Consider the following 22,222-nt stretch of genomic DNA (forward strand, 5'->3'; position numbering starts at 1 on the left):
CCGTTTCCTTACACGAAAGTAACTAGTAACTTGTGAGACGTGCATACAGATGTACAAAGACACTTCCATAGTTGTGGTGTATCTGTCTGTGTCTGATCATTTAGTAAGCAGTTCCATAGCCCATGGGATCTCCTTGAGGGTGAAAACTAACATTGGAAGAAACTGTTAGAAGCTGCCCAAAGGCCTAAAGGTGCAGTTGCCATGGCTGTCCATGAGAGGGCACTCTCTAGCTTCTTTGAGTATATCATGCATACCTCAAACAACCCAGGCAGCTGTTTAGATTTTCAGTTTAATTTCTGGGTTATGTGAAGGAGCAAAGATTGTGGTTTGGCCCATCTAGCTCAGACAATGAGTGATTTGTTCCAACTTTGCTGTGTCCTGTGGTATTTCACTCTATGCTGAGAGGTTTCCTTGGAATTGTGTAATATGACCAGCTCCTGCAAACCAAACCCATCAGTTTCTGGCTGCTGTGGCCAGGGAAGGTCTATAATCAAGTTGTGGGCTGACTTCTCAGGAGCAGAACACAGTTCTGATGAGTGGAGGGCTCTTGTTAACAAACAAAACCAAAAAAACCTCCTGAGTTATTGCTAATGACTATTAGAAGCTTTGGCTCTAGATGTTGACTGGGAAAGCTGCTGAGGTGGGTTCCACTCTGCCCTGTCATGAATCAAATGGCTTTAAGCATGCACATTTAGCTTGCAGCAGCACAGCAATATTTTTTTTTTTAAGTAACATTTGCTGTGATGGTCTCCATGAACTGAGAAAGAAAAAGGTAGGGAAATTGACTTTTAAAATATATATTTGGGCAACTTTTATGCAAGCTTTGTAGTTAAACAGGACTCTTTATCAAGAAGAAGGCACTTGGTTCCTGCCTGTACAGAAAGCAATGTTTGTTCAAGCTGCAATTAGTTTGGGTGGGTAGTCTATTTGTTTAGGTGGCACAACGTTTAGGCAATTATTTGCTTAGAAATACATTGATCAATCTATCTATCTGTCTATCATATTTTTATACTGCCTCAAACTCACATATCTGGGTGGTTTACAACAAGCAAACAAACAAAAAGGTTAAAACATTAGTTAAATGACAGCAGAAAACTTAAAACAGTAGTTAAAACAAAATAAATGATATAGTAACAGTTAAAATGTTCCAACAATTTAAATTTTAAATTACAAGTTAAAACATTACAATAATTTAAATAAATTAAAAAGGTATCCCCAATTAATTGTTTAATAATTTAATTTTTAAACAAGTGTGAATTATTTTTAAAGTGAGTCCTTGCAAATCTATAGGTCTGTAACCTTCTTGGAAGAGGCTTTCCTTCTCTCACCACAGAAAGGAATGCCTCTTCTGAAAGGATGTCCTGCTGGGGCATCACCAAAAACTAAAGAATGCCTCCCCCTCCAACTGCTGTTTTACTCATATATAGAATTGTGCAGATTTGATCAATTTATGGAATAGTGTTGTTCTTTTAATCAATTGACTAAGTTTGCTGTCATCAAGTGACAGCCACTTAATCAAGATTTTTATGTTTAAAAACATTAAAATTTCTGATTACTTCAGACACTTGCATTTTGTTACAGACATTGCCGTAAAATGTGATTATTACTTGGCCTAATGGTCTCTCTTAAATGTCTAGAGAATATACTAAATAGAGAATATACTAAATGATATGTATTTGTTACAATTTGTACATTATCAGGCTCCCAGATAAAATCAGAGGCATGCGTGCTTTTCCTGAACCTTCATGGATCTTTACATAGGCTAGTTCTGTTCATTCATGCCGTAAGGGAGATAGGACTAGGGATGTGCACAGAACTGCGGCTGGGCGGTTTGAAGGCAGCAGGGGTGCCACTTTAAGGGTGAGGGAGGGTGCACTTACCCCTCCTGCCGCTCGTTGCTCTTAAAAACCTTCGGCGTACCTCCCTGCCACCCCATTGCTCTCCTCGGCCGGAAGTGGCTGGAAGTACCGGGTGCGCGTGCACAGCAGACGGGTGCGCGCACACGGTGGGTACACGCACACCCAGTACTTCCGGTCAGTTCCAGCCGAGGAGGGCAACAGGACGGCAGGGAGGTACACTGCTGCCCCGAAGGCTTTTAACAACAATGAGAGCCTGCGGGGATGGGGGGAAGTAGCAAGAGGGGTAAGTGCACCCTCCCCCGCCCTTAAAGTGGCACACACACCCATTGAACTTCAAACCAGCCTGTGTTTGAACCTGTTTGGAGGCCCTTTTACGGGCCTCCAAATAGGTTAGTGCACATCCCTAGATAGGACTCCATTAAACTTCACTGCTGTGTGTGCTCATCTTAGATGTGTCATATCCCATCCATACATTACACAGTGTTCCCTCTAACAGGGATTCCCAGATGTTATTGACTACAACTCCCAGAATCCTCAGCTGCAATGGCTTTTGCTTGGGGATTCTGGGAGTTGTAGTCAAAAACATCTAGGAATCTCTGTTAGCGGGAACACTGCACAGCTGTCAGGTTTTGCTGGATGCACCATAGTGTGTGATGGACGTTTAATGAGGCACACATGTGAAATGCATATCTTCAAAGACACAGGGGATGTACACCAAGGAGCTTCAGCCAATCGCTGTTTCCCAGCTGATGTTTGCTGCCGGTCTCTTGAGTGTTTGAAGAGGCATGTCTCCCTTCACATTTTGTGTTTACTACCTCTGCAAACGCCAGAAACACAGCAGCTGTGTAAAGTCAGACATTTCGTTCTTTACTGCTTAATGATGCAGCCTGTTTCTCAAGCCAGACTAACCACCAATAAATGTCAGTAACTACTGATGGGGGGGCTTTTAATATGTAAAACTCCCAGTTCAGGATGTTAATTTCAGCTTTAAGTAGCTAGCACTGAAAGTCCATCCCCTCAGGTCCATCTTAAGGAAACGAGTCTCTTCCTAATAGTAAAATGCTAGGTTCTTCCCATTGGATCTCTTCTTCCTTTTCCATGGCAAAATTTCCTTTATGGTGGTATCTGACTCTTCTTCCAATCTTCATGGACTTAAGCCTAACCCTAACCCTTAAGACCTAGTGACACCATGAGGCCTTTATGCTTTGATTCCCTTCATATAGGGTCCAAAAGTCACAAAGGAAAAATGTGGTTGTGGTGGTTCTGTTCTGAGCCAAGCATAAATAGCTTGAGATATGGCAGTCTGGATTTGGAATTGAATCCTGCATGTTGGGTCCAGTTTTCATCCCCAAATGCTTATTCTGTTTAGATCATTGAACAAAAGCTGGTTGGCTTTAGACTTCTGAAGTTTATAGCGGTCTTTACCCACAAGGCCATTTAAACACAGAAAGGGATACTGTAGTGCTTGCCAAGGTGAAAGGGCAAGGCTTTCCAGGAACCATTAAACACATTTCAAAATCACCCCCCCACCAACTGTGGCCTGGAAAGATTTGGCAGGTCTCCTGCTTTGGACACTGAAGATCTCCCTTGTTTGAGCAGTGATATGGTTGTGGTCTTTCCTAGTGACAAAAGGTTATTCACTCCCAAAGAGTGTCTGCTGTGCTGTGAGATCAGAGGAAGTGGTTGACGGGTCTGGAGGATGTTGCTTCTGCAGTGGAAAGAAGTGTGTTGAGCCTGGCAAGCAACAAAGAGGGCAGATGGAGTCTGGCTTGCCCCTGGAGAAGTTGAGATCTGCGGGTGTAGTATCAGCACTAGGACAGAGAACTGTTGTGTTTATAAAAGACAAGTCTGAAACAATTATTGGAGGGATGAGAGGAGGCCAGAAAAAGAAAGCTATTTCACAATAATGCATCACCCTGCTTTCATCTGTTCTCAGCCCTGTTCCTCTCTCTCCATTTCTCTCTCTCTCTCTCTGTCTATATTTGCTCTAGCGTTTCACTGCAGGTTTATTTCAGGAATGATCACTGGGAAAACCCTACCTACCGCTCTTTGCTTTGTGCTTCCCTAGTGCTCATTTGGGTATTACGTATGGGACATTTACTGCTGGAAGACCACACCATAGCCTTAAGTGCAATGTGGAAGCCAGCACTAAAGGCCTTGTATGGATGAATCGAAGGCTGACCCATCCCTCCTGCCAATTCTGAGGTTCTACCTCCAGGGCGCTTTCCAGACTTGACCCTGCAACAGAGTCAGGAAGGATGCATCTCGGAAGTGTGCTTCCGCACTTCCTGCATCCTGACACTGCAGTCCCTACACGGACAGCAGGGTGCTGTTCACATTTCCAATGCCTTGTTTCAAATTTAATCGCTGTGAAATGGGGCTATGATGCCGTACATCTGGCATGGAAAAACTGCTGTTTTGTTGGGTTGTTAGTTGCTGCAAGACTGCTCCCCCTGCTGTTTGCATTCTGAATGCGACTTGCCTGAATGGAGGCATTTTGCTGCGGATGAGCAGCTAGTCTGGAAAGTGCCCCGGCCACCTTTTGCCACAAGCCCAGGACCCTACACTGCATTAAGCTGCCCCACAAAGCAAAAGTTCCAGATGACTTAAGCAAGTGATCCCACAACACCATTCAAGCTCTCCTGAAAGGAAATGGTTTCTTGATCCAAATATGGTAATGCAATCCGAGTTAAATCCCATTAACTGAGTCTTCTGAAATGAAGAGAAAGGCATAGGCCTGTAACCCCATGCCATCTAATCCTGTCTTTTGTTGCGAAAGTCTCAGGGGAAAGATAGGGGCAGGGAATTGGGTGTCTTTCTGGCCCCAGTGAGTTGCAACTGTCTTCCCAGCTGAAAAAACAAAACATTTAAATGTTTTAAAAGACAAAAACTTTGACAAGGTTTGCAAAATGGTTCAGGAATTGGGACGGCAATGTTATTCCTTACTATATATTACACACACACCCCCCCCAAAAAACACCAGGTGCCATGTTTTTATAATGATGATGTGTGACAGGAACAAAAATTTACTTCAATTGGTGCATAAAGGGAGCAGTTCCAGATATAACAGTCTGAAAGAAAAAGGATATGTAGAGCAGCAGCAGTAGTTTTATTATCAGATAAGAGGTGTACAAAACCAGGAGAGAGGATCCTTTGTCTTGTACGTTAGTCTCTGTGGGCTTCATTTTATTAAATTTGCAGCAACAAAGATTACCTTGCATGTGATGCTCAGGCAATCGTGAACTGTGCACCAGTCATGGAAGAAAAACTTTTCTACGCTGGTCAGACCTCACTGGGAAGACTGTGTCCAATTCTGGGTCCCACATCTTAAGAAGAATGTTGATAAACTGGAATGGGTTCAGGGGAAGGCGACAGAGATGGTGAGGGGTCTGGAAACCAAGTCCCCTGAGGAAGAGTTGAAGAAGCTGTGCATGTTTAACCTGGAGAAGAAAAGATGAAGGTTGTGGCAAGAAAGCGGGGCTGGGCAGAACAGTCATCTTCACAATTCACATATCTGAGGGGCTCTCACATAGAACAGAGAGCTTGTTCTCTGTTGTTCCTGAAAGCAGGACTAGAACCAAGGCGTTAAAATGACAAGGAAGCAGATTTAGACTAGATATTAGGGAGAATTTCTTAAGTGGAAGAGCCGTGAGACAGTGGAGCAGGCTGCCTCACATGAATGAAAGCTCTCTTTCATTTGAGGTTTCCACACAGAGGCTCAAGGGCCATCTGTCAGGAAGGTTGTAGTAGCAGATTTCCTCACTGAGCAACAAGTTGGACTAGAAGAGCTCCAAGGTTCCTTGCAGTTCTAACCTGCTATTATTCAATGGCTTGCTCTCTGGAGAAAGTATTGCATTTTCCCTGGTACAAAGTAATTGGGATGTCAGGGCTTGGAAAATGCAATATCACACCTGAAACACAACCTTGAGAAAAGGCATGTAGATTGTATGCAGCAAATGAAAAACAAATGCATATGTATTGTACCCCACCACCACCCCCGAAACCATGGAAAAGCTCTTAATGGCCATGCTTACAGAGTGGCTTCTGTTAAATCAACTAAAGTGAAATACATGCATGCTTTTCAGAGATAAACTTTATATGATTGATTTCATTTGGCTGAATGCCATTCTTTAGCGCAGGGACTACTTGGTATGAAACAGAGGAGGGGCTGAGTTCTCTGTAAACTTCAGGGCTTATCTGTTCTGCCAGGCTGGAGGGAGGGTGTGATTCTCATGGAACCACAAAGGATAGGATATCCACACCCAAGAGAGGGTGGGATAATTTAGAAGGTGGCTGAGCAAAAGTAAAGGAAGGTTGGGAGGGGGCTGTAGCTCAGTGGAAGAGCATCTGCTTTGCATGCAGAAGGTACCAGCCGCAATCCCTGGTGCTGGTAGCATCTCCAGGGACAACTGGGAAGGAATCCTATCTGAAACCCTGGAGAGTCACTGCCAGTCTGTGTAGACAATACTGAGCTAGATGGACTGATGGTCTGACTTGGTATAAGGCAGCTTCCATTGTTGTTGTTTGTTGTTCATTATTTATTCAATTTCTATACCGCCCTTCCAAAATTGGCTCAGGGTGGTTTACAGATAAAATAAAAACAGTTAAAATCAATCAACAATTAAAAGTTATAAAAAACCATAAACAACAGTTAAACAATAAACGGTTTTAAAATCCTGAAAAGCAGGTACATTAAAACCCTTTACAACCATTTTAAAAATCCTGGAAGGCCAGGCCAAACAGATAAGTTCTCTCCTGAAGGGCTCTCCTGAAGGCCAATAAAGAGTTCAAATTACGAATTTCTGCAGGGAGCGCATTCCACAGCCCAGGAGCGGCTAAAAAGAGGTGGCCTCTGAGTCGCCACCAGATGTACTGGTGGTAACTGGAGATGGACCTTCTCAAATGACCTTAACGTGTGGTGGGGATTATACAGAATAGCTCCTGAAAGTTATCAGCTTAAGATCTTTCGGCACTTCCAGCAAGGAATTCACATTGTCTGAAGGATACCAATGCTATGGGATTGCATAGATTCATAGGTGGTTGTTTTTTAAAAGATCATTACAGCAGCACTGATGCAAAACCCATTGAGAAACAAGCATTAAAAGCAAGCCCTCATAGGTAGTGAAACTGCCTCACAAGGGCATTTTGTCAGAACTGGGGCAAGTTAGTTAGCATGGTCAGGGGCACAGCCAGAGTTCTCCCTGGTGTCATTTCCTGATGTCCCCAGTGTGGAACATATGACGCTACCTTGTATGATCCAACTGTTGGAATGTCTAGCCCAGTGTTGTCTTCTAAGACTGGTGACAGTTCTCCAAGGTCTTGGACAGAGGCCTTTCCTGGCCTACTCCCTGAGATCTTTTAAATGGATATCATGGATACTGAACGTGGGGGGCGGGGGGATTTTGTGCATGCAAAGCATGTGCTCAGCCTTTGAGCTATGCCCTGATACCAATCCGTCTCCTTTCTCCAGAAGATTCCTCTCCCTGATGCACATTACTCTCACATAAAAGACCAACTGCAGCCTCAGCACCCAAATGTGGACAACTGGGAACCAACTCACATCCTATCAGACTCAGAAAGAATTCTCTTCTATGTCCTGGCCTCCTGCTCCAGAGCTTCTAATCTCCCTCCCATAACAGGTTTCCTCATGCTCCCCTCTGAATGATGCCTTTCTCACACTTGTATTTCACCCGTTTTTATCGGATACGTGGATTTCCCACTAGCAGCCATCTCCACAAAATGTCTGGTGGGAAATGGTGCTCCCATTTCTACCTCCATATGTGACAAACCTCTAGTTGCACACAGGGAAGAGGAAAAAGAAAGTAAGTAATTATCAGGCTGAAGAGCTCAGTATAAAAACTGCTGCCCCCTGAGGGAGTAGATATGTTCCAGCTGCCATTAAGGCCGGGTTTCTCAACATGTGGGTCCCCAGATGTTATTGGACTTCAGCTCCCATAATCCTCAGCCCCAGTGGCCTTTGGTTGGGAATTATGGGAGTTGAAGTCCAATTACATCTGGGGACCCACACGTTGAGAAACCCTGCATGAAGGTCTTTCAAACTAAGGTAATTCCACAGCTTCTGTATGGCTTTCAGATCTGTATATATAGTGATTTTCGTCCACTTGAGAGGGTCCGGTCTAAATTTCTTAGGGCTGTTCTTTCAAGCCCCTGTTGTGTATCCAGTGCTAAGCTACGATTGGAAGTGGGCTTGTTAAGCTTGGAGACCTGGGCCTGGATCTATATTTTCAACCTTTGGTTGAAATTGATCTATTTTCCTTCTGACTTAGCTCTCTTTAATTTTTAAGGATGAATACTCCTCTAATTTAATGTACTTAATTACTGAAAAGCTAAAATCATATGGGTTGTCAATGGAATATCTACTCACTCTGGGTTATGATAATGCCGAGCCGAGCCTCAAGCAGCTTATCATAGATATGGAACACCAGATAGATCTAAGTCAGGCATCAAGCTATGCGGGTTTTGGAGCTGGTAAGCCTTTGCAAAATCCTGCTATACATTTGTATAATTTGACATACCCAACACACAAAAGAGCCCTGACATTGGTTTGGCTGGATGTGCTGCCCTCTGTGGTAATGGAGGGTAGCTTCAAGAGAGTCCCATGTCTGGAGAGAGATGTGGAGATGGGGATGTTGAGACCATTGGACATGTGCTCCTGTATTGTTCTTTTGATCGTGATTTATGTTTTAGATCTATTACTCCTCTTATTTTTAGATATCCAAAATAAGTAGTTCTAAAATATGATCAAATATGATCAAGTAGTAAATATGATCAAGTAGTTCTAAAATATGATCATGGCATACAGCTCATGAAAACCCCAAATCCACAATCCCAGAAAATTAGAATATTACATGGAACCAAGAAGACAAGGATTGTAGAATAGAACAATATCGGACCTCCGAAAAGTATAAGCATGCATATGTATTCAGAACTTGGTTTGGGCCCCTTTTGCAGCAATTACTGCCTCAATGCGGCTTGGCATGGATGCTATCAGCCTGTGGCACTGATGAGGTATTATGGAAGACCAGGATGCTTCATTAGCAGCCTTCAGCAATTCCGCATTGTTTGGTCTCATGTCTCTCATCCTTCTCTTGGCAATGCCCCATAGATTCTCTATGGGGTCAGGTCAGGCGAGTTTGCTGGCCAATCAAGCACAGTACACTGTATACTTTTCAGAGGTCCAATATTGTTATATTCTACAATCCTTGTCTTCTTGGTTCCATGTAATATTCTAATTTTCTGGGATTGTGGATTTGGGGTTTTCATACTATGATCATATAATAGTTCTAATGAGTTATATATATAAACTTATTTCTTTCTGATAAACACACTGATGCCTCCCATCAGGTAGCCAGATTTTTGTATGGCTGTGATTAAGATCTGTACATGGTGTGTTCGAAATGGTTAATTTAGTGTGTGTGTGTGGGGGGGGTAGTTTGTTTCAGGCTTTTGTTCTCTCCCCCTCCCCCAATCTGGTTTCAGTCTGGCCTTAGGACAGAAACTGCCTTGATTGTGCTTTTGAATGGCTTTTGTAGGAAGATGGGCAGGAGAGTGTCTTTGTTGATACTCCACAGCACCTGGAGCACCACTTGAGGCAACTTGCAGTGCGCTGACCTCATCCCCTGGGCAAGCTCAGCACTGATGCCGCCCTGCCACTGAGCCCCTCAAGTCACCACTCCACCCCCTGGACCAGAAGCCTGGGATGTCCTTAGAGAGCCCTAGCAGGGTGTGGAGTCTGGGGCAAATCAGCCAGGGCGAGATCCCCTTCCAGTTAATTTTAATTGCAAAAACAAGCACATGGCCCAGGCAGTTGCTCTGCTTGCCCTTCTCTAAGGACAGCCCTGCCAGAAGCTCAGCACTGATCACCACCCTCTCTTCCCCTTCTTGGTCTCTTTGGGGGCATGCGGCACTCTGTCCTCTGGCTGGCTGGGGCAGGCAGTGGACATCCAGCATTGCAACACTGCTTCAGCTCATGTTCTCTCTCTCCTCTCCAGTACGAAACCTTGTCTCCCCCAAAAATGAACGAGGCAGGGCAGATAAGTTTGCTGGAGCGGGGAGAGAGAGATGCAGCAGTGGCAGCAAGAGAGACCAGCAGGTGTTACTGCTGCCTGCTAAGCAAGCAGGAATGCTGGTCAGAGAAGAGAGCACTGCATGCCATTGAAGAGCAGAGGTGCACCTAGGTAATTTTGGAGTCTGGACCTAAAGGCCTTTGGAGGCGCCCCCTCCCCCCCGCAAATTAAGCATCATCGTGTTCAGCCAGGCGACTATACCACCCAGGACAGACTAGAGAGGATTTGGGGGGCCTCAAGGGCTGTGGAGGCCCTGAACTTTGGCCTGGAAGTCCAGGGGTAAGAGTGCCTCTGCTGAAGAGGACAGTGAGGGGGAGAAGAGTGGCAATCAGCACTGGCAGACTCCATCCTCACTTGCCTGCCCAGCCTCTCCCAAATGTCTCTTGGAGCCCCGTGCCTAGACAACCCTATCACAAATTAAGCTGTGCCCGTGCTCAGATGAGCAAAAAACCCGCAGGGCTTTGTACTGGCAGAAACAGGCAGATGGGCTGAAGCCTGTGGGGGGGGGGCACCCTCGCCACCCTGTGGTGCACTTGCTGCCTGAGGCTACTGCCTCACTTGTCTTCGTAGGGGAGCGGCCCCTGCCTCAGTGGTTTTCAATACCTTGGACTGTGGTTTCCTTCTGGACCACCTGCCAGTTGTCAGCGGGTATGGAGTTGTGCCATGGGAGTGCTGATGACACTCAGTTACATCTCTTATTTTCCTCATATCCTGATGGGCATTGCAATTCTTGTGATGTTGCTAGAATCAGTCATCATTTTACGTAACTCAAATGGCAATAAGCTGTGCAACATGAGAAGCTTGTGCACAAGTTCCAAGCACAAGTTTACTCACCCTCCAGACACGCCTGCTAGCTTTTGTCTTCCCTCCCAGCGGCGGCGGCGCACTGTTCAAAGAACTAAGAGAGAAAGAGTAATACAGGGAATGTGAAGTACCAAGTAGAAGGATGTGTCTCAGGTCACCTCTGACTCCTCAAGACTGAGCTTCCGGTTGGGCCCTTCCGGACAGCAATCAGATGAGCTACACAAGAAGCTGGTGTGTAAGTTCCAAGCACAAGTTTATTCACCCTCCATAGATAGGCCTTAGGAGTTTTGGTGCCCGAGGTGAAGTTTGACTTCAGCACACACCCCTCAGCTGAGAAGTGTGAGGTCCTGGCTTTAACTTGAGCTATTGCCTGGCATGGGCCTACTTCTGCTCCCAGCATACACAGTGGAAGGTCGCTGAGGGGAAAGAGTTGAGGAGCTCAGAGCCTGCTGGACACCTGCTCTTTCTCCATGGCTGCCCCCTCCCTCCCTCCCCTCTGCCACTCTGCCCCTCTGCAGTGCAGGCCCTGTGATCCTCAGGGCCAGCCAACCTCTCTGTCTCCCCGAGAGGCAGCCTTGGCAGCACTGTGAGGAGCTTCCCTCTGCAACCAACCAGGCCCAAGCACAGCCAAGCCAACTGTCAGGCGCATCACTTACTTTCTGTTTGGGGTCCAGGCACTTGGCGGGGGGGACGGGACAAAACCAAACCAGAGTGGAGGCTCCCACCTGAGAAGCTGCAACAGTAGCAGAACAAAGGGAGGCAGGAGGGAGGGGGGACAGAGTGCGCTGAGGTGGAAGAGAGGAGGAGATGCCAGCATTCCCTTGCCCTTAGCCAGGCAGGCAGCATTGTGGGCAGGCAAGTGGGAAGCAATGGCAACCCCCTCCCCCCAAGATTTGGGAGAGGTGGCCCTGTTGCAGGCTTCTGTTTTTCTTCCCAGTAGGAATTCACACTCTGTTCAGATGCAGAGCAGGATCTTTGCACGATGTTTGCAGTGCCACCCTGCCAGCTAGGTCTTGCTTTCCAAAAATAATGGGTTCTTACCTTTCTGGCCAATAGGGAAAGGGCTAGTTCTTCTTGGAGAACAAAAGCTAGTCAGCAGGTGGCACTGCAAAAACTGTGCAAGAGCCCTGCTCAGCATCTAAACAGAATGTGGATTCACACTGGGAAGGAAAACAGAAGCCTGCAGGACTGTGTGGAGGGTGAGTCGACTTGCACTTGGAACTTGCTCACCAGCCTCTTGCCTAGTGCATCTTATTGCTGTCTGAAGGAATCAGCAGTGGCCTGGGACAAACCCTTCTACTTGGTATATCAGTTTCCCTCTATTACCCATTCTCTTGGTTCTTTGAACAGTCTTTGAGGCTATGCACATGAGCAGCCATATCTGGGCTTGTGCAGCCCTACCTGCTGGGTTGTGTGTGTGCTCGGGCTACAGGCAGCGCCTGGCTCTGGGGAAGTCCCTCAAGGCACTATGCTCCTGGGACGGTGCATTGAGGGATGCTGGAAGACTTCTTCCTCTGACTCCCTGCTCTGCTGCTTGCTGCAGCACGGCTTGTGTGCTGTGCAGGTGGCAGAGCCTTCCAGCAAACCTTGGTCATGTGCAGGGAGAAAGGTAGGTCTCCCTGTCCTCTCCCGCACCATTCTGTTTGGTCATGTGAACGACCTTTCTGTATACATACCGTCTTAGCTGTATGTGTGTGGTGTGTGTGTGGGGCCGGCGGGGTGGTGGTGCTTAGAAACTACTGTAATACAATAGTTGTTAAAATCCCACATGCTAGAGAATTCTCTCTCCTTTCCTGTGGGCTGGAGTTGGTTCCACTGCCTCCCAGGTTTTATTGTCTAGTAGATTTTCCTGAGATTGAGCTTCTATTTTTCTCTCCATACCCTGCCCAGTCCCACCCTTTGGTTCCCTCCTCTCGGCACTTCCTTTGTGGTGTTTACGCCCAGCAGGCGCTTGTAGCCGTTTAGGGCCTTCAGGCATTGTTCAGTACATGCTGTGCACATTCCCTTCTTTTCATCTTGCCTTTTAAGCCAGTCCCTCCAAGCCCTTGATTACTTCTGATCCTTTTTCTTGGAACCTCTCCAAAATGTCTGGCTACTAAGATGTCCAGGGTAGAATGCCTCATTCTCACCATCACTCTGTCGGTCTGTCTGCGTAGCAGCTATTGTGGAGGCGGAAGAATTTCCACCTCCTCAACCCTTCATAACCTAGGAGGTCCTTTTCCCCTACTGTCTGTTCTCAAGTACATATTCAGGCTCTTTGTGAGGGTCATACACCGGCTTCCTTTCGAGACTCTCCTACTATCCTTTGCATATACCGGCCTTCCTCCCAGCTTTCCACAAGGGTGACTCAGGAAAATGTTTATTTATTCACTCACTTATTCATTTGCTTTACTATAGGATTTTAGTTATCTCGTTTTCATTAAAATGTTCAAGGCATCTCTCTGTCTAATAAAACCAGCAAATACTAAGACAACAACACAACTGAATTTACAGGAGGCAAAAACAGTGCCCATAAAGTATGCATGCAAGAGGGCTGTGGAGGACAATTCCATGGATCTTTCCTCTGCTGCTCCCCCATGTCCACTAAAAATATGTTCCTGAAGATCCTTCAACCCTCAGGGGCATATTTGGAAGGATCAGCCAAAAAAAAAAAAAAAAAAAAAGAATCACCCCTCCCTGCTTGTGCACATATAACTTTCTTGTCTGCAGAGGCGTATCTAGGGAAAATAGCGCCTAGGGCAAACACTGAAATTGCGCCCCATGTCCAAACATCTGACACCCATCTTTCAGATAACTTTGCCATAATATCAGCTGAAAAATACAAGTCAAGCTCGTTATTCTTTTAATATTTCAAAAACTATTTAGCAGTGGACGTAGTCAGACCAAAAAATGCTGGGAAACTACAAATTTCAGTATGTTGGGGCTCATGAAATGCCCAAATACTATGTGGAAGTATACTTGCAAAACTAAACTGAAGTGCCTGTCTAATTCTCTACTCTGCATTGTAGCATCACTATTACATAAGTTTTAAAAATAAATGGAGAATTTGACTTTTCCCAGATACTCTGAAAATAATTAAAGGATATGCAGAGTAAACTGTGTCACCACTTGGAATATATTTTAGTATTTCAGAAAGACAGTAAAAATGAGAGAAAGAGAGCAAGAAACTCCCAGTGGGCCTTATACTAAAGATTTCACACTGATTCAAAGACAAACTCACCATTCCCCCTCCCCCTGCTGGCCTCTTAATTCACCGCCACAGCCCGTCCCGGGCTGATTTTCGGGCTTGTTCGGGCCTGCAAAGATTGGCTTGGTGGCCATTTTGGAAACTGCAATGCATGCTCAAATGGCCTCTGTGAGGCCTGGGAAGGCCTAGGGCCTCATGGGGACCATTTGATCACATGCAGTGGCCATTTAAAAAAAATTTTTAATGGCCTCAGAAAACAAAATTGCCACTGTGCATGCTCAAATGGCCTCTGCGAAGCTTGGCATGGCCTAGGGCCTCTTAGAAGCCATTTGAGCATGCATGGTGGCCATTTTGTTTTTGGCGGCCATTTTTTAATTTTAAGAAATGGCGCCCCCCTTCGAGTGGCGCCCGGGGCACGTGCCCTGCCTGCCCCACCCTAGATACGCCCCTGCTTGTATGCACGTGACATTAGTCAGTATGTGAGCCAGTAGGTTAAAGCAAATTTAAGCTAGCAAGCCAATAAAACTCAGTGTGGTGGGAAGACCAAACTCTACAGGTGATAAGGCTCCTCAAATAGAACCATTCTCAAGTGCATTGTTTCTCTGTGGGCTCTAAACAAAGGGTTGCCAACTCTGACTGAAGCTATTCCTAGAATTCCCCCACCCACCCCATTTTTGGGTCACATGTTCAAGCCATTAAAATATCCAAGTCTGTTTTCAGTAGTGACCTGGAGACTGATCCTAATTTCTGGAAACTCCAGGTCAATCCTGGAAGGCTGGCAACCCTGTCTGTACACAAAGGCTCAGTCATTTGTTCCAAGAGATGAAAAATTGAACCAAGTTCCAAATTACATTTACACAATGAAAGAGGCGGGGCTCATTTTGTAGCAGATCAGAGCAGTGGGCTTAAAAAAAACTCTTTTTAAAGTGGAAAAGGAGAGTTAGATCTCCTCCTGGGCGTTTTCCACACAGCAGGCTTTACCATGAGTTTACTGCCAGACTTTACTGCGAGTTCAAAGTAAAGTGAACCCCCAAAACCGATGCAAAAAGTGATTTATTTTTTTAACCAGGATATAATCTGGGCTATACTCTGACATGCAATGAAAAAGCCGAATCTATCCCCAATAGCTCGCAGGGACTTCGGGGTAAATCTGGCTGACATGTGAATGCACACCTGCCATTCTGGATGAGAAGTGAGCTAGAAGCCCTGTGTGAAAAAACGCCCTGGTGGCTGCCTCCTAGCATCACTGTGTTCCATCCCCCTCCCCCCACACACCTGGATGTTGCATTGGACTGAGACAGCTGCCACTGGTAGTGGCTATGTTTCTCCCTTGAGGCAGGGAGAGATGGCGACAAATAAAATAGCCCACCACTCAGGCTTTGTAGAAGGTAAGCCCCACCATTCCCATCATAAACACAAATGAGGTGACAAGCCAAATGCATGAATAAACACCAGCACAAGCAAGGCTTGCACCCCGCAAAGCAATTGGGAACACAACACTTTCTCTCCGTGCACACAGACACACACCTTGGAGTCCCCATTGTTAGAGTCTGGCCACCCAGCCTCAAGGGTGGTTGATGAGCAGGTTTCTTCCCCACTGAAACACTGTCTGCAGGTGCAGTACCTCTTTCTATATAGGGAAAGTAAAGGCATACACTTGGGGACACCATTGAGATGGGAGCTGCACTGGCTCCCTGTCCCTGATAACTCCAGTGTCTGGGGCAGACACATTTGCACCCCCAACTGTGTCCTAAATTGCCCACATTGTGTGTGTGTGTGTGTGTGTGTGTGTGTGTGTGTGTGTGTGTGTGTGTATAGAGAGAGACAGAGACAGAGACAGAGTGCTGGGAAAGTTTTTTTTAATAGAAGTGAGGTTTGCTTTGACTTTGAGGAGTGTCTGCCATTTCTCCCTTATATATGGTGGGATCCATTGCTATGGCGTCTGCTTATAAAGCTACAGAGATACAGAGAGGAGCCTAGCTCCAGTCTGGGATTGTCATTTGTGTTGAGTAATGCAGATAACGTTTTGAACTGAATGGCTGTGAGCAGTCAATATTCCCCCATAATGAATTTCCACACTGGCTTATTCACTTCCGTGCTGCCTCCTTACGACAGCTTGTTGCAGAGGATATGACTCCTGCTTTTTCCTTTTACTCTTCTCCCTACGTACATGGGGCGTGGTCTGCATCCTTATAACAAAAGCATAATGGAAGAATCGGGCAGTGGGTTTTTCATGTTCAGGGGCAGAGGCTCTGGGTCATTCTTGATGAGGATCTGCTGTTCAAAACTAATCTCCAAATTGGCAATATGGAGTTATTTCCGCCTTTCTGGATCATTCTCTCTGTGTAGAACTCAACAATAAAGGTCAGGCTGGGGTTCCCTTGGCAGTACTCCTGCTCCCCATCTGCCTGGATGAGCTTGTGCCTCATCTGTCTCACCACCTCTCCTGAGATCATTTCCTTCCTTTCCCAGCTCTTCCTGCTGCTGCTGCTGTTGCTTCTCTCCGGTGCTGGAGACTTTCCTTTGCTGTCTAAAGGTTTTTTAAATTTCTAGCTATCGGCCACACTTTCTCCTTGAATATCCATGCTATTGTGCCAACATCAATACCTGTAAGCAAACACAGAAGTCCCCATCTGTTTTATCCTTATGAAACTCAGGGTGCTCAAATGGCTGCCACATTAGACTTGGACCAGGAGAGCTGGATTTAAACCCTGTCGCTGTCTCTCAACCTAAGTTACCTCACAGGCTTGTTGTGAGAGAGAAAAATGGGGAAACTGTCTCTGCTGCTCTGAGCACTTCAGAGGAAGGAACAGGAACACCAGGGTAATAAATACAAAAATGTGTTTAAAGGTATTGTCACACACACAAGATTTAATTTGGCTTGTAATAAAAATGGAAAACCTGCATTATCTGTAATGTACATTTGATTTCTCTTCCAAAGCCATTCCTGCATGAAGAAAATGTATGTTTGGCACAAATAGTATGAAAAACACTCAGAGGTGTAGTGACTTGTAAAGAAGATGATGGTGTCTTTGTTTTAATATACGTATTGTTTTAATTATTGTTAAAATCTAAGAGTGTTTTGAACTTGAAGTGGTGTGTGTGTGTCTGTCTCTCTCTCTCTCTCTCTCTCTCTGTGTGTATGTGTGTGTGTGTGTGTGTGTGTAGCTGCTTGGGCCTCACTGACTCACAGACTGACATGAAACTCCCAGACCAAACCATAGCAAATAGTTCACAGGTAGGTTCCAGACCTTACCCAGATTACAAAAAGAAAAGAGGAACCCCCAGGAGAAAGTAATTAATTTCCCAAATTGATCATTTATTCCAGGATGTTTGTTTTTTCTGGTAATCTGGGCACGGTGTGCAACATACCTATAAAATGGCCTGTTTTTGACTTTTGTGGTTTGATTTGGGAGTTTCATGTCAGTCAGTCAATGAGTGAGGCCCAAGCAGCTTTATATATACTGATATACATACACACTAGTAAAATGGGTTTGCAGTTTGCAAGCATTCCTCCTGTGATGGCAGTTCTGAGCATGTGGCAGTGCAGGGGGGTGGGGGGGATAACTGTAAAAAATTGTGAACGTCATGGCTGCTGGCACCCAAAATCCTGTGAGAAGCTTGGGAGGCCTACACAGCATTTCATGGGGAGTCTGCCCCATGCTGCCCCTGCCTAGCTGGGCTCCAAGCAGGTGTGACAGCCATTTGAGTGTTCAGTACAGCAGGCAAGTACCGTGCTGACCACTCAGATAACTGCTGCATCTCATTGTGATTCTAACCATTTTGTAGCTTTATGAGCTGTCAATTCCCATGCTTTCCAATGGAAGAGTTTTCCTGCATTTTTGGGGAAGTGAATAAACTTTTCCAGGGTTTTCCTTTGGGGGCAGGGGGAGTCTGATTATCTATACCCATTTCAAACTGGATTCCATGTGGGCTGTGGAGTTGAGACTGCTTTGGTTGGCCTGATAGATGATTTCCAACTGGCTATCAACAGAGGGAGTGTGACTCTGCTGATCCTTTTGGATCTCTCTGCAGCTTTCAGTACTATAAACCATGGTTCCTTCTGGACTGCCTGAGGGAGGTGGGAATGGGTGGCACTGTTTTACAGTGGTTTTGCTCCTACCTCTCTGGTAGATTCCAGATGGTGTCGCTTGGTGTTGCTCTGCAAAGCTCGAACTAAAGTGTGGACTTCTACAAGGCTCCATACTGTCTCCAATGCTCTTGAATATCTACATGAAACCACTGGGAAAGATTATCAGGAGGTATGGTGCTGGGTGTTATCAATATGCTGATGACACCCAGATTCTAATTTCTTCATGCCGACCTCATCAGCAAATGACATATCTTCCCTAAATGCCTGCCTTGAGACAGTAATGAGCTGGATGAGGGATAACAAACTGAAGTTGAATCCAAAAAAGACAGAGGTACTGACTGTGGGGGGTCAGAACCCAAGAGATGGCTTAGATCTGCCTGTTCTGGATGGGGTTACAGGAGTGCTCCTGGACCCAAAGCTCTCCCTGGTTGCATATACCAGTTGAGGTGGTGGCCAGGTGCTCTTTTTATCAGCTGTGACTGATATGAAAGCTACGTCCATTTCTGGAGGTGAATGACCTTAAAACAGTGGAACATATGCTGGTAACCTCCAGGCTTGACTACTGTAATGCACTCTATGTGGGGCTGTCTTTGTAGGTAGTCTGGAAACTACAATTGGTACAGAGTGTGGCAGCCAGATTGGTCTTTGGAGCAACACGAAAGGACCATATAACACTGGTTTTAAAAGAATTGCACTGGCTGCAGATATGTTTCCAGGGGAAATACAAAGTGTTGGTTATTACTTATAAAGAATGGCTTGGCTCCAGGGTACTTAAGAGAGCGCCCCCTCTGTTGCCTGTTACAATCTTCTGGAGAGGTCCAGTTACGGTTGCCACCAGCTTGTTTGGTGGTGACCTGGGACCAGGCTTTCTCTGTGGCCACGCCAGGTCTTTGAAATATTCTCCCTACTGAAATAAGAGCATCGCCTTCTCTGTTTGTTTTCAAGAAGACCCTCAAGACTCACCTGTTCTTGCAGACTTTTAATTAGAATTAATTTTAATAATTTGTTTTAATAACTGTTTTATGCTGTTTTTATTGTTTCATGGATTTTAATCTGCGTTGATTTTTAAATATTGTTTTAAATTTTGTACACCGCCAAGAGGTGTACATATCAGGTGGTATAAAAATATGATAAATAAAGAAATAATAGTCTGGGCGAGGTTTGGAACCCATCTGCGAAAACAGCATGTTTCCATCTGCTGTGGTTTGGTCTGGGAGTTTCATATCAGTCAATGAGGCCCCAAGCCGCTTTATAGAGAGAGAGATACAGACACCTGCCATCCATGTCTCCATTTTGTCCAAGGTTGTATTAGCACAATAGTGACAGTGGTTTATAAAGTTTATCTCCCCAATATTCCATTTTTTTTAATTGAGGGGACCTTCAAGGATTTGCCTTATCACACCCACTGTGAAGTTGGTGGGCTGCCTGTAAATACAAAAGGGGGATGCAGATGGGTGTTTTGCATACAACACACACACACACACACGGCCACCAGCCCTAATATTCAGTGCATTGCAATGAACCACATTTACAAGCAGAGCAGAGAAAAAGTCATGTCTGCTTTTACAGGCTTAAAAATGGCAATATACCTGTAAAGTGATTAATGTCTATGCTTTTATCATATGTAATAAGGTGAACTTATTAAAAATACCTGATCAAGGTTTCTTAGATTTACTTTCAGCACTGGTGAGGATGTGATGAATTTGATCAGGCCTACCTCTTTTGGATTTTAACATGATGAAAGGACCAACAAATCAACCATTTTCAGATCAGATAAGAGTTCTGCAAGTCATAATTGGCTCTGAGTGGGGGGAAAAAACGTTTTGCAGGCAGCATTGCTGGTAAATTTCCCATTGATCCATTTTGAGGGGGGGCAAAAACATGGGGTGAGGGAGAGGTGTTTCCTTCCCTGTTCTGTCCTATCCTGTGAGTGAATGAGAAAGCAAAGATGTCACTTCCTGACTACGTGCTGGAATTTATCTTTCATCATCTGGAAAATTGTAGAATGTAGGAAACTAGAGAACCTGCATATTGGGTTCTTGGAGAAAGGGGTCTTTTCTATGTTAGTGTTCTCTTGCCTGCTCCCTCCAACTGTATTTTTCAGGAACTATCACACTGATCTCACAGTTATTGTCTTAAAATGCTCAAATGACACATCGAGCTGCAACCTCAGGGATGTTAAGCCTCTGATACTCAGCTTCTGAATATAACGCTAGATTGCACTACATCCTTTGGTTGTAAAGCAGCAGCTTAATTTTAGAAATTAACTTATAACTGGTGTGTTTTCTAAAATTAGTTGCCAGTTAATATGTGCACTATCTCATTTTCACTTACTTCTGTTTTCTGCCTTTAGTTTCAATTAGAACTAGAGGCAGAAGTGGAAAATTGTTAGTTTTTGAACTCTCTGTTCCAGAAGTCAATTTCACTGTTCTAACTCAATTAGTCTGAAATAACATCCCCCATTACCACTCAATTGCTGAAATAAACTCGTCAGAGCTTAACATTATGCTTGCTCTCAGAAACATTTTTCTTTCTTTTAAAAGTTTTTTTTTTTAAATTCTGCTTATGGAAAAGTTCTGTGCTACTCAAAAGCTTGCATACCATATTTTAAAAGTTGGTTAAGCCCAATAAAGGTATGACTATACTGTCCCCAAAGTTTTTAAGTTCCCTGGCTTTGTGTTATGCCCTTGTATATGTTGTTTGGTGTTGCTTATCCACACTACCCACAGAGCTGGCTTGGATCTGAATTTGAACAGCTGTTCCTTCTGTTCTTTCTTGGTCCTTCTAAAAGGGTGACTCACTGGCTGTTTCCTTTCCTGGATACCATTCCAGTCCCATATAACTACCCTGCCATTCAGATACTTTGGCATTAAGTGAGGTTCAAAGGTTGGGCAGAGGGCCCAGTACTTTAAAGGCTCTTCTCCCACCTCTTTCTTCTTTCTCCTGCTGTGCCATCACAGTGCTAGCTAGGGATGTGCATGAACTGTGGTTCGAGCACAGTTCAAGAGCTTTAAGAAAGAGAACAGGTCCTTATAGGCTCTCCACTGCCCCCTGCAGCTTCTTGCTGGGGTGGCATGCACCCCAATAATCCATCTGCACATGTGTGGGCACCATCTGTGCAGACAGCATGGTGTTGCTAACCATGCAAATGGTGCCCATGCATCTATGGACTCTGTGTGTGTGCTGGCAGCATGCAGGGATTACTGGGATGCATGCCGGCCCAGCAGGAAGCTGCATGGGGCAGCAAAGAACAGGTAAGGACCTGCTCTCCTCCTTATTAAAGCTCTCGAACTGTGCTTGAACCGTGGTTCGAACCCTGGCTCATGCACATCCCTAGTGCTAGCTCTCCCAGAAAGCCTTTTCCTCCTTCCATTCAACTCAGCTTCCCTGAGGGTTCTTCCTGAACCTCAGTCTTATTTCTGGTCCCACAGGCACTCTTATGGTTGCTTGTTTGATTGATCATGACCTTTGTCAAACATGACCTTTAAGAGCCAGTATGGTGTAGTGGTTAGAGTATTGGGCTAAGATGGGTTTAAATCCCCACTCGGTGATGAAGCTTGCTTGGTGATCTTGGGCCAATCACTCTCTCTTAGCTTAACGTATTTCACAAAGTTGTTGGGAGGATAAAATGGTGGGGCTGGGAACATACCACATATACCGCGCTGAGCTTCTTGAAGGAAGCCTGTGATATTGTAAGCAACAATAAAATATAAATGATAAAGTATTCCACATATCAAGGATAAGCCATAAAATAGTTGAGATACACTGAAACCATTTCTAAGAAACATCATTCCTCCAATCACAAAACCACGCATTTCCACTCTCTAAATTTAATATTTTCCTGTTTGTTGTAGTATAAAAGTATATACTTCACTGCTGAACACAGTACAGGCCTGCACCCTTGAAAAAGAGTGAGATCAGCTTTTAAGACTTGGTAACTGTTTCAACAAGTGTAATGGAGAGATTCAATATCCTGCCCAGTCTGGCATGTTGGAACAAGTTAACTGCTTTGTTCCAGACTCAACTGACCATTGACAAATGAGAGGCTCCTGAATCCTGCATAATAAAGACATGAATTTGACAAACTGGAATACAAGCAAGATTACGGATCTGTGTTGATGTAGTTTTCATGGAAACGATCTTGATACAGATTTCATGGAAAACATTAATTTCAGGGAAATTAATATGGAAG

The 22,222-nt window shown here is 45.0% G+C and overlaps 1 protein-coding gene and 1 long non-coding RNA gene across 2 annotated transcripts in view; one reads left to right on the forward strand and one right to left on the reverse strand.

Annotated features, from left to right (window-relative positions):
• HYAL2 (hyaluronidase 2) overlaps positions 1–22,222 on the forward strand; it is a 79,042-nt gene that overhangs the window by 11,469 nt on the left and 45,351 nt on the right. The gene's annotated exons all lie outside the window — the stretch shown is intronic.
• Positions 4,960–11,484, reverse strand: LOC128344556 (uncharacterized). Its single transcript, XR_008315913.1, has 3 exons — positions 11,407–11,484; positions 10,781–10,844; positions 4,960–5,299 (listed from the first exon to the last, which is right to left on the reverse strand). It is a non-coding gene; the product is annotated as an uncharacterized LOC128344556 (long non-coding RNA).

Source organism: Hemicordylus capensis, chromosome 2, assembly GCF_027244095.1.
Source record: "Hemicordylus capensis ecotype Gifberg chromosome 2, rHemCap1.1.pri, whole genome shotgun sequence".
Lineage (NCBI taxonomy): Eukaryota > Metazoa > Chordata > Lepidosauria > Squamata > Cordylidae > Hemicordylus > Hemicordylus capensis.